The sequence below is a fragment of the Entelurus aequoreus genome, linkage group LG12, assembly GCF_033978785.1.
Source record: "Entelurus aequoreus isolate RoL-2023_Sb linkage group LG12, RoL_Eaeq_v1.1, whole genome shotgun sequence".
Classification (NCBI taxonomy): Eukaryota; Metazoa; Chordata; class Actinopteri; order Syngnathiformes; family Syngnathidae; genus Entelurus; species Entelurus aequoreus.
This window is the reverse complement of record NC_084742.1, coordinates 72,572,681-72,582,496: the sequence shown is the minus strand read 5'-3', so window position 1 is coordinate 72,582,496 and position 9,816 is coordinate 72,572,681.

Here is a 9,816-nt window from a genome sequence, read left to right as displayed (position 1 = left end):
AAAGCAGCGGACCATGAAAAATGATGTAGCGAGCCACATGAAATGATGTAGCGAGCCACATAAAATGATGTAGCGAGCCACATAAAATGATGTAGCGAGCCACATAAAATGATGTAGCGAGCCACATGAAATGATGTAGCGAGCCACATGAAATGATGTAGCGAGCCACATGAAATGATGTAGCGAGCCACATAAAAATGATGTAGCGAGCCACATAAAATGATGTAGCGAGCCACAAAATGATGTAGCGAGCCACATAAAATGATGTAGCGAACCACAAAATGATATAGCGAGCCACATAAAATGATGTAGCGAGCCACATAAAAATGATGCGGCGAGCCACATAAAATTGATGCGGCGAGCCACATAAAAATAAAGCGGCGGGCCACCTAAAAAGGTACCACAGGACACATAAGAAGATACCACAGGACACATAAAAAGGTACCACAGGACAGATAAGAAGGTACCACGGGACACATAAGGTACCACAGGACACATAAAAAGGTACCACAGGACAGATAAGAAGGTACCACGAGACACATAAGGTACCACGACACATAAAAAGGTACCACGGGACACATAAGGTACCATGGGAAACATAAAAAGGTACCACGGGACACATAACAAGGTACCACGGGACACATAAGGTAACATGGGAAACATAAAAAAAGTACCACAGGACAGATAAGAAGGTACCATGAGACACATAAAAAGGTACCACGGGACACATAAGGTACCATGGGAAACATAAAAAGGTACCACGGGACACATAAGGTACCATGGGAAACATAAAAAGGTACCACGGGACACATAAGAGGGTACCACGGGACACGTAAAAAGGTACCACGGAACACATAAAAAGGTACCACGGGACACATAAAAAGGTACCACAGGACACATAAAAAGGTACCACAGGACACATAAGGTACCACGGGACACATAAGGTACCATGGGAAACATAAAAAGGTACCACGGGACACATAAGGTACCATGGGACACGTAAAAAGGTACCACGGAACACATAAAAAGGTACCACGGGACACATAAAAAGGTACCACAGGACACATAAAAAGGTACCACAGGACACATAAGAAGGTACCACGGGACACATAAGGTACCATGGGAAACATAAAAAGGTACCACGGGACACATAAGAAGGTACCATGGGACACGTAAAAAGGTACCACGGAACACATAAAAAGGTACCACGGGACACATAAAAAGGTACCACAGGACACATAAGGTACCACAGGACACATAAGGTACCATGGGAAACATAAAAAGGTACCACGGGACACATAAGAAGGTACCGTGGGACACGTAAAAAGGTACCACGGAACACATAAAAAGGTACCACGGGAAACAAAAAGGTGCCACGGGAAACAAAAAGGTACCACGGGCGGGACACGTAAAAAGGTACCACGGGAAACACTGCATCCCACGCTTTGCATTGGACTTGGTGATGTATGGCTTAGATGCAGCTGCTCGGCCATGGAAAGCCATTCCATAAAGCTCTCTGCGTGCTGTACGTGGGCTAATTGGAAGGTGACAAGAAGTTTGGAGCTGTGTAGCAAGTGACTGTTGCAGAAAGTCTTTGCACTATGCTGACCTCTCTGTCACTTTACCTGGCCTACCACTTTGCACTATGCTGACCTCTCTGTCACTTTACCTGGCCTACCACTTTGCACTATGCTGACCTCTCTGTCACTTTACCTGGCCTACCACTTTGCACTATGCTGACCTCTCTGTCACTTTACCTGGCCTACCACTTTGCACTATGCTGACCTCTCTGTCACTTTACCTGGCCTACCACTTTGCACTATGCTGACCTCTCTGGCACTTTACCTGGCCTACCACTTTGCACTATGCTGACCTCTCTGTCACTTTACCTGGCCTACCACTTTGCACTATGCTGACCTCTCTGTCACTTTACCTGGCCTACCACTTTGCACTATGCTGACCTCTCTGTCACTTTACCTGGCCTACCACTTTGCACTATGCTGACCTCTCTGTCACTTTACCTAGCCTACCACTTTGCACTATGCTGACCTCTCTGTCACTTTACCTGGCCTACCACTTTGCACTATGCTGACCTCTCTGTCACTTTACCTGGCCTACCACTTTGCACTATGCTGACCTCTCTGTCACTTTACCTGGCCTACCACTTTGCACTATGCTGACCTCTCTGTCACTTTACCTGGCCTACCACTTTGCACTATGCTGACCTCTCTGTCACTTTACCTGGCCTACCACTTTGCACTATGCTGACCTCTCTGTCACTTTACCTGGCCTACCACTTTGCACTATGCTGACCTCTCTGTCACTTTACCTGGCCTACCACTTGGTGGCTGACTTGCTGTTGTTCCCAAACTCTTCACTTTTCTTAGAATAAAGTTGACTTTGGAATATTTAGGAGCGAGGACATTTCAGGACTGGATTTGTTGCACAGGTGGCATCCTGTGACAGTTCCACGCTGGAAATCACTGAGAGCGGCCCATTCTTTCACACATGTTTGTAGAAACAGTCTCCATGCCTAAGTGCTGGATTTGATACACCTGGGATTAGTGATTAGTGATTGTCATCATTTGGATGGCTGGACAAATACTTTTGGCAACATAGTGTATGTTGCCATTCAAGCATTGTTATCATGGACGCCCCTGCTTATTTCGTGTTACATCAACGTGGCTTCATAGTAAAAGAGTGCGGGTACTAGACTGGCCTGCCTGTAGTCCAGACATTGAAAATGTGTGGCGTCTAAAATATGAGAAGGGAGACTGTTGAACAACTTAAGCTGTACATCAAGCAAGAATGGGAAAGAATTCCACTTCAAAAATGTGTCTCCTCACTTCCCAAACCAAACTGAGTGTTGTTCAAAGGAAAGGCCATGTAACACAGTGGTGAACATGCCCTTTTTTGACATGTGTTGCTGCCATTACATTCTAACTTCATGATTATTTGCAGAAATAAGAAAGTTGAACATGAAATATCTTGTCTTTGCAGTCTATTCAATTGAATGGAAGTTGAAAAGGATTTGTTGTATTCTCTTTTTATTTACCATTTACACAACTTCACTGCTTGTGTACTTTGTACAAGATGTAGTATTTATGTACTTTGTACAAGATGTAGTATTTATGTACTTTGTACAAGATGTAGTATTTGTGTACTTTGTACAAGATGTAGTATGTATGTACTTTGTACAAGATGTAGTATTTATGTACTTTGTACAAGATGTAGTATTTATGTACTTTGTACAAGATGTAGTATGTATGTACTTTGTACAAGATGTAGTATGTATGTACTTTGTACAAGATGTAGTATGTATGTACTTTGTACAAGATGTAGTATTTATGTACTTTGTACAAGATGTAGTATTTATGTACTTTGTACAAGATGTAGTATGTATGTACTTTGTACAAGATGTAGTATTTATGTACTTTGTACAAGATGTAGTATTTGTGTACTTTGTACAAGATGTAGTATTTCCCTGAGTGTAGTGTCATAGTTTCAGCGGTGTATTCCAGATATACATGTGTGTAAACATGTGTATTGTAGTATGTACAAGACCTGTCATGTGAGCTGTCAGAGGTCCACCTGAGGGTCCAGGTGTCAGAGGTCCACCTGAGGGTCCTGCTGTCAGAGGTCCACCTGAGGATCCTGCTGTCAGAGGTCCACCTGAGGATCCTGGTGTCAGAGGTCCACCTGAGGGTCCTGGTGTCAGAGGTCCACCTGAGGATCCTGCTGTCAGAGGTCCACCTGAGGATCCTGGTGTCAGAGGTCCACCTGAGGGTCCTGCTGTCAGAGGTCCACCTGAGGGTCCTGCTGTCAGAGGTCCACCTGAGGGTCCTGCTGTCAGAGGTCCACCTGAGGGTCCTGCTGTCAGAGGTCCACCTGAGGATCCTGGTGTCAGAGGTCCACCTGAGGGTCCTGGTGTCAGAGGTCCACCTGAGGGTCCAGGTGTCAGAGGTCCACCTGAGGATCCAGGTGTCAGAGGTCCACCTGAGGGTCCTGGTGTCAGAGGTCCACCTGAGGGTCCAGGTGTCAGAGGTCCACCTGAGGATCCAGGTGTCAGAGGTCCACCTGAGGGTCCTGGTGTCAGAGGTCCACCTGAGGGTCCAGGTGTCAGAGGTCCACCTGAGGGTCCTGCTGTCAGAGGTCCACCTGAGGGTCCTGCTGTCAGAGGTCCACCTGAGGGTCCTGCTGTCAGAGGTCCACCTGAGGATCCAGGTGTCAGAGGTCCACCTGAGGGTCCAGGTGTCAGAGGTCCACCTGAGGATCCTGGTGTCAGAGGTCCACCTGAGGGTCCTGCTGTCAGAGGTCCACCTGAGGATCCTGGTGTCAGAGGTCCACCTGAGGGTCCTGGTGTCAGAGGTCCACCTGAGGGTCCAGGTGTCAGAGGTCCACCTGAGGATCCAGGTGTCAGAGGTCCACCTGAGGGTCCTGGTGTCAGAGGTCCACCTGAGGGTCCTGCTGTCAGAGGTCCACCTGAGGGTCCTGCTGTCAGAGGTCCACCTGAGGGTCCAGGTGTCAGAGGTCCACCTGAGGGTCCTGCTGTCAGAGGTCCACCTGAGGGTCCTGCTGTCAGAGGTCCACCTGAGGATCCAGGTGTCAGAGGTCCACCTGAGGGTCCAGGTGTCAGAGGTCCACCTGAGGATCCTGGTGTCAGAGGTCCACCTGAGGGTCCTGCTGTCAGAGGTCCACCTGAGGATCCTGGTGTCAGAGGTCCACCTGAGGGTCCTGGTGTCAGAGGTCCACCTGAGGGTCCAGGTGTCAGAGGTCCACCTGAGGATCCAGGTGTCAGAGGTCCACCTGAGGGTCCTGGTGTCAGAGGTCCACCTGAGGGTCCTGCTGTCAGAGGTCCACCTGAGGGTCCTGCTGTCAGAGGTCCACCTGAGGGTCCAGGTGTCAGAGGTCCACCTGAGGATCCAGGTGTCAGAGGTCCACCTGAGGGTCCTGCTGTCAGAGGTCCTGTAGTGGATTGTCCGAAGCTTAAGCAGGCAACAAAAGTAGTTTAGTACAACAAATTTATTTACCCATGATCAGAAGTGCAGGTTGAATTGAGTTGGTCGTGCAGACAAACCACAAGTTACTCCGGAGCCAACAAGACACACACAAGCCAAAATCACTCCCGAGTTTTGGTCTTCTGCCATTCATTTATATGTCTGTTGTGCGTCATCGTTCCTTATCAAATGCGTCAATGTCTTGTTTTGCTTTTCCTATCTGTTCCATAACAACTCCAATTCTGTAGACAGGTTGGCACGACTCAATATTCACTTTTGTCCCACAACTGGTCCATTCAATGGCACAAAATACAAGAGTATTGAAAATGAGCGGACATTCTTAAAAGACAAGAAATATAGGTCAAAAGGTCAGAAATTCTACTACATACCCGCCTTCCAGGGTCTTAAGACCCTGGACCAAAACAATTTCTGATATAGACCACTAACTTAAATCTCTACCGCAGATAGAGGCAAAAACCTCAATGTTTTTATACGAGGCAAAAATTCCGTCTATGACCCTCCTTCAGAGCGATCGCTGTTACCAGCCTGCAGTAAAACCATCTCACAGAACACAATTAGTGGCCTACCCTTTGATTTAGTAAAGGAAAAACAAATACTTTGATCATGAACATCATTGAACATAAATAGATGAATGTATATAGACTTATGACTGTAAGACATTTTCAAAAATATTTTTCCCGGCATTTGCAATGAATGTAGTTACCAATATTGTTAATTATCAATTGATTTTGAACACACAACTGAATTTCGTATGAGTCCATGTTCGATTAGTGCTCGTATAGATGGCTCGGTGGTGCCTCAGGCTGGTGGCCTGCCGACACCTCGTTGGGCTTTTGGCTGCCTTGGTGAAGAAAGAGATCCACTCAAACAGTCTGTCTCTCTTTGGGGTGTGGTTCAGTCCATTGGGCAGACTGTTCAGTGGCATGTGCGTGCTGGCCGAAATTGGGGAAAACTCAGGTAGAGTTGGAGCTGTGGGGGCTTTGGGGAAGGCTGGGGCAAAGTATGGGGCGTTGGGGCTTTGGTCCAGGCCCTCGGCTTGCTTCAGGCCTCCTCGCTGCTTCGGCACTCCCAACACTTCTTTCCACAGCTGCTGGAGTCCCGGTGGACACATTGGCTGGCAACCTTAGTTGTTCTCGTCATCGCTGGCAAGGTGCCGTCTCTCCTCTCGGTTCCTTCCAGTCAGGTATCGGGTGTTGGTCCTGGATCGGCTTTGACCGTGCCCCTCTTAGCGAGTGCAAGGGAATCTGGAGTGGCTGCTTTCATCCTCAAATCTGCACAGAGGAACTGGCACACAAATTCTACATTTTGCAAACTTACCATTTTGGTCTCATGGTCTTTCCACCTTCCTAGGAAGCTGCTGGTCCTGAGAAGTGCTGATCTTGTGACTGAAGATGATAACCTGTTTTCTTAAAGTAGTTGTTTGACCTAATCTTTTTGGGGAAACCATGTCGGGATATTAGATCATTCACAAAACATTTAATTACTGAATTGGCACCCTCCTTTGAGGTTGGGGTTGCTTTCGCCAACCACTGCAAAATGTCAATCTAAATCATTACGTTCCTTTATCCTTGTACCGGATTGATCATATCGATTAAATAAAACCTCAACACGCTCAAACTTGACCCAATCCAAACTCACCTCCCCCCTCTGTCCCTCTCACAGGGACAGTGTTAGTCGTAGTAATAGTAATAGTAGTAGTAGTATTAGTAGTTTCAGAAACATCCAAGAAAAAGAAAAGGCAGCTGATAGTCAAGTGCAGCAAGAACAGAGGCGGAGGACAGGTCATGTTTGAGGTCACTGTTCGCTTTTGCAATAGTACTTTGATATTTTACAACACCTAGTGAATTATTGTGGCCTCAATAATTCACTAAATAGTTGTATTTAATTTAGTCTATCTATGATGGGACAATGCACAGAAACATTAAGTTCAGAAACAGATATGTTCTGTACTAGATTATATCTAAATAGCTACTTTCCATCTGTAGTCCCTGGCTACCTAAATTAAGGGGATCCACAAATCAAGCAATAAAATTATGACACTAATTAATCATAATAAATATATACATTCATAATAATCAATAATTAATCAAAAATAATCATACTGTAGCATGTAATCAGATTAAGAGAAATCCTAAAATGCCCCTTCATGGACACATACTTACCATACAATACAACCACACCTTATTGACATCATCACACAAAGACCATACATGCTCTTGTTCACATCTGTCATCATTCATAACAACAACCAAGATTTTAACAGCCATACCTCACAATTTACAACAAAAATGCTCTCATGGATAAATATAATACTCATTAAATTGATGTGTCAACATAATGCCCCTCTTAGTGACCGTGTGAGCAGCCTTGATTACTCCAAAGCCACTTTTTAATTTCAAATTTTCTATTCCTTTTGTTATAACGTGGAGAAGGCTAATTGGTCTGTACATGTTCTGGTCTTCTTTATTTCCTGCTTTATGGATTTAATTATAGTAGCAGTTTCTCGACGTGGTAGGGAAAGTGTTTTCCGTTATTGATTTATTTATCAATCGTTGTTATACGAGCAATAATACAATCCTTATATGTTTTTAGGAAGATAGTGTCCAACCCATATATATATCTCTAGATCGTGAGTCTGATAATGCAGTGAAGATTTTGTTTAACTTTGTTTCATTTGTTACTTCTAAAATGAGTCCATCCTGAATAAATGACAATTATTTGCACTGATTTTGAGGGATTTTTATTCAGGGTTTGTACAGACTGGATGAAATGTTCATCAAAATTACCACTTATGTCCAGACTGTCTGCGACAGTAGCGCCATTGATATTTAATGTTATAGTGTTGTTTCTTGTTTGCTCTCTTTCCGTAAGTTTGTATCTGGTTTTCCATAACTTTCTAATGTTCCCTTTTGCAACTTTGATTAATTCTAAATGAAAGTCAGCCTTAGACTTCCGCATAAACATTGTAACTTTGTTCCTCCAAACTTTTAAAATCATACGATCTGTATTTAGACCTGTTATAATTGCTCTTATGAGAGCTGAGTCCTGATGTCTTTATTAGAATCCAAATTGTTTTATTAATCCAATGGTATTTTTATTTTAGCACTCTTCTTTCTGGTTTTGTATTTGTGTATTTACAGATGTTCTCTTTGATTGTTGTCATCCAATTGTAATTCTAGTAGGGCTGCTTATCATTTGTATCATGTAGAAGCCGTTTATAATATCCTTAAGTTTCTTTCTACGTGTTTTATTTAACCAGTCCAGATTAACGTCCTCCATGACGTTACTTCTGTCATACTATGCTGTTTGAGGATGTCTGAAAATGAATCAAGAAAAATGTCTTTAGCTGTGGTCGGTCGGTATACTACAATTACCTTGAAATACATTTCTGAATTTTAATTTCAACATACTCAAATTGATCTACTTTTAATGTTTTCCCTTTCATAAATCATAATTCCTCCCCCCTTTGTCACTCGATCTGTCTTTTCTGTAATCTTGTACCCCGGGACATTAATTTGAACGAAAGGTGTTGTGGGTTTTAACCATGTCTCTGATAGACAAGGTAATCCGGATTAGAGTCTGACAGTAACTGCAGTATTTGTTCAGTATGTTTCCTGTGGTAGAAAGTTTAATAATGCGGACACGTTTGTCCTGTTCGTGACGCCAATTTGTGTAGTGGATTGTCCGAAGCTTAAGCAGGCAACAAAAGTAGTTTAGTACAACAAATTTATTTACCCATGATCAGAAGTGCAGGTTGAATTGAGTTGGTCGTGCAGACAAACCACAAGTTACTCCGGAGCCAACAAGACACACACAAGCCAAAATCACCCCCGAGTTCCGGTCTTCTGCCATTCATTTATATGTCTGTTGTGCGTCATCGTTCCTTATCAAATGCGTCAATGTCTTGTTTTGCTTTTCCTATCTGTTCCATAACAACTCCAATTCTGTAGACAGGTTGGCACGACTCAATATTCACTTTTGTCCCACAACTGGTCCATTCAATGGCACAAAATACAAGAGTATTGAAAATGAGCGGACATTCTTAAAAGACAAGAAATATAGGTCAAAAGGTCAGAAATTCTACTACAGTCCACCTGAGGATCCTGCTGTCAGAGGTCCACCTGAGGGTCCTGCTGTCAGAGGTCCACCTGAGGGTCCTGGTGTCAGAGGTCCACCTGAGGATCCTGCTGTCAGAGGTCCACCTGAGGATCCTGGTGTCAGAGGTCCACCTGAGGGTCCTGGTGTCAGAGGTCCACCTGAGGGTCCTGCTGTCAGAGGTCCACCTGAGGGTCCTGGTGTCAGAGGTCCACCTGAGGATCCTGCTGTCAGAGGTCCACCTGAGGATCCTGCTGTCAGAGGTCCACCTGAGGGTCCTGCTGTCAGAGGTCCACCTGAGGGTCCTGGTGTCAGAGGTCCACCTGAGGATCCTGCTGTCAGAGGTCCACCTGAGGATCCTGGTGTCAGAGGTCCACCTGAGGGTCCTGGTGTCAGAGGTCCACCTGAGGGTCCTGCTGTCAGAGGTCCACCTGAGGATCCTGCTGTCAGAGGTCCACCTGAGGATCCTGCTGTCAGAGGTCCACCTGAGGATCCTGCTGTCAGAGGTCCACCTGAGGGTCCTGGTGTCAGAGGTCCACCTGAGGGTCCTGGTGTCAGAGGTCCACCTGAGGATCCTGCTGTCAGAGGTCCACCTGAGGATCCTGCTGTCAGAGGTCCACCTGAGGGTCCTGGTGTCAGAGGTCCACCTGAGGATCCTGCTGTCAGAGGTCCACCTGAGGGTCCTGCTGTCAGAGGTCCACCT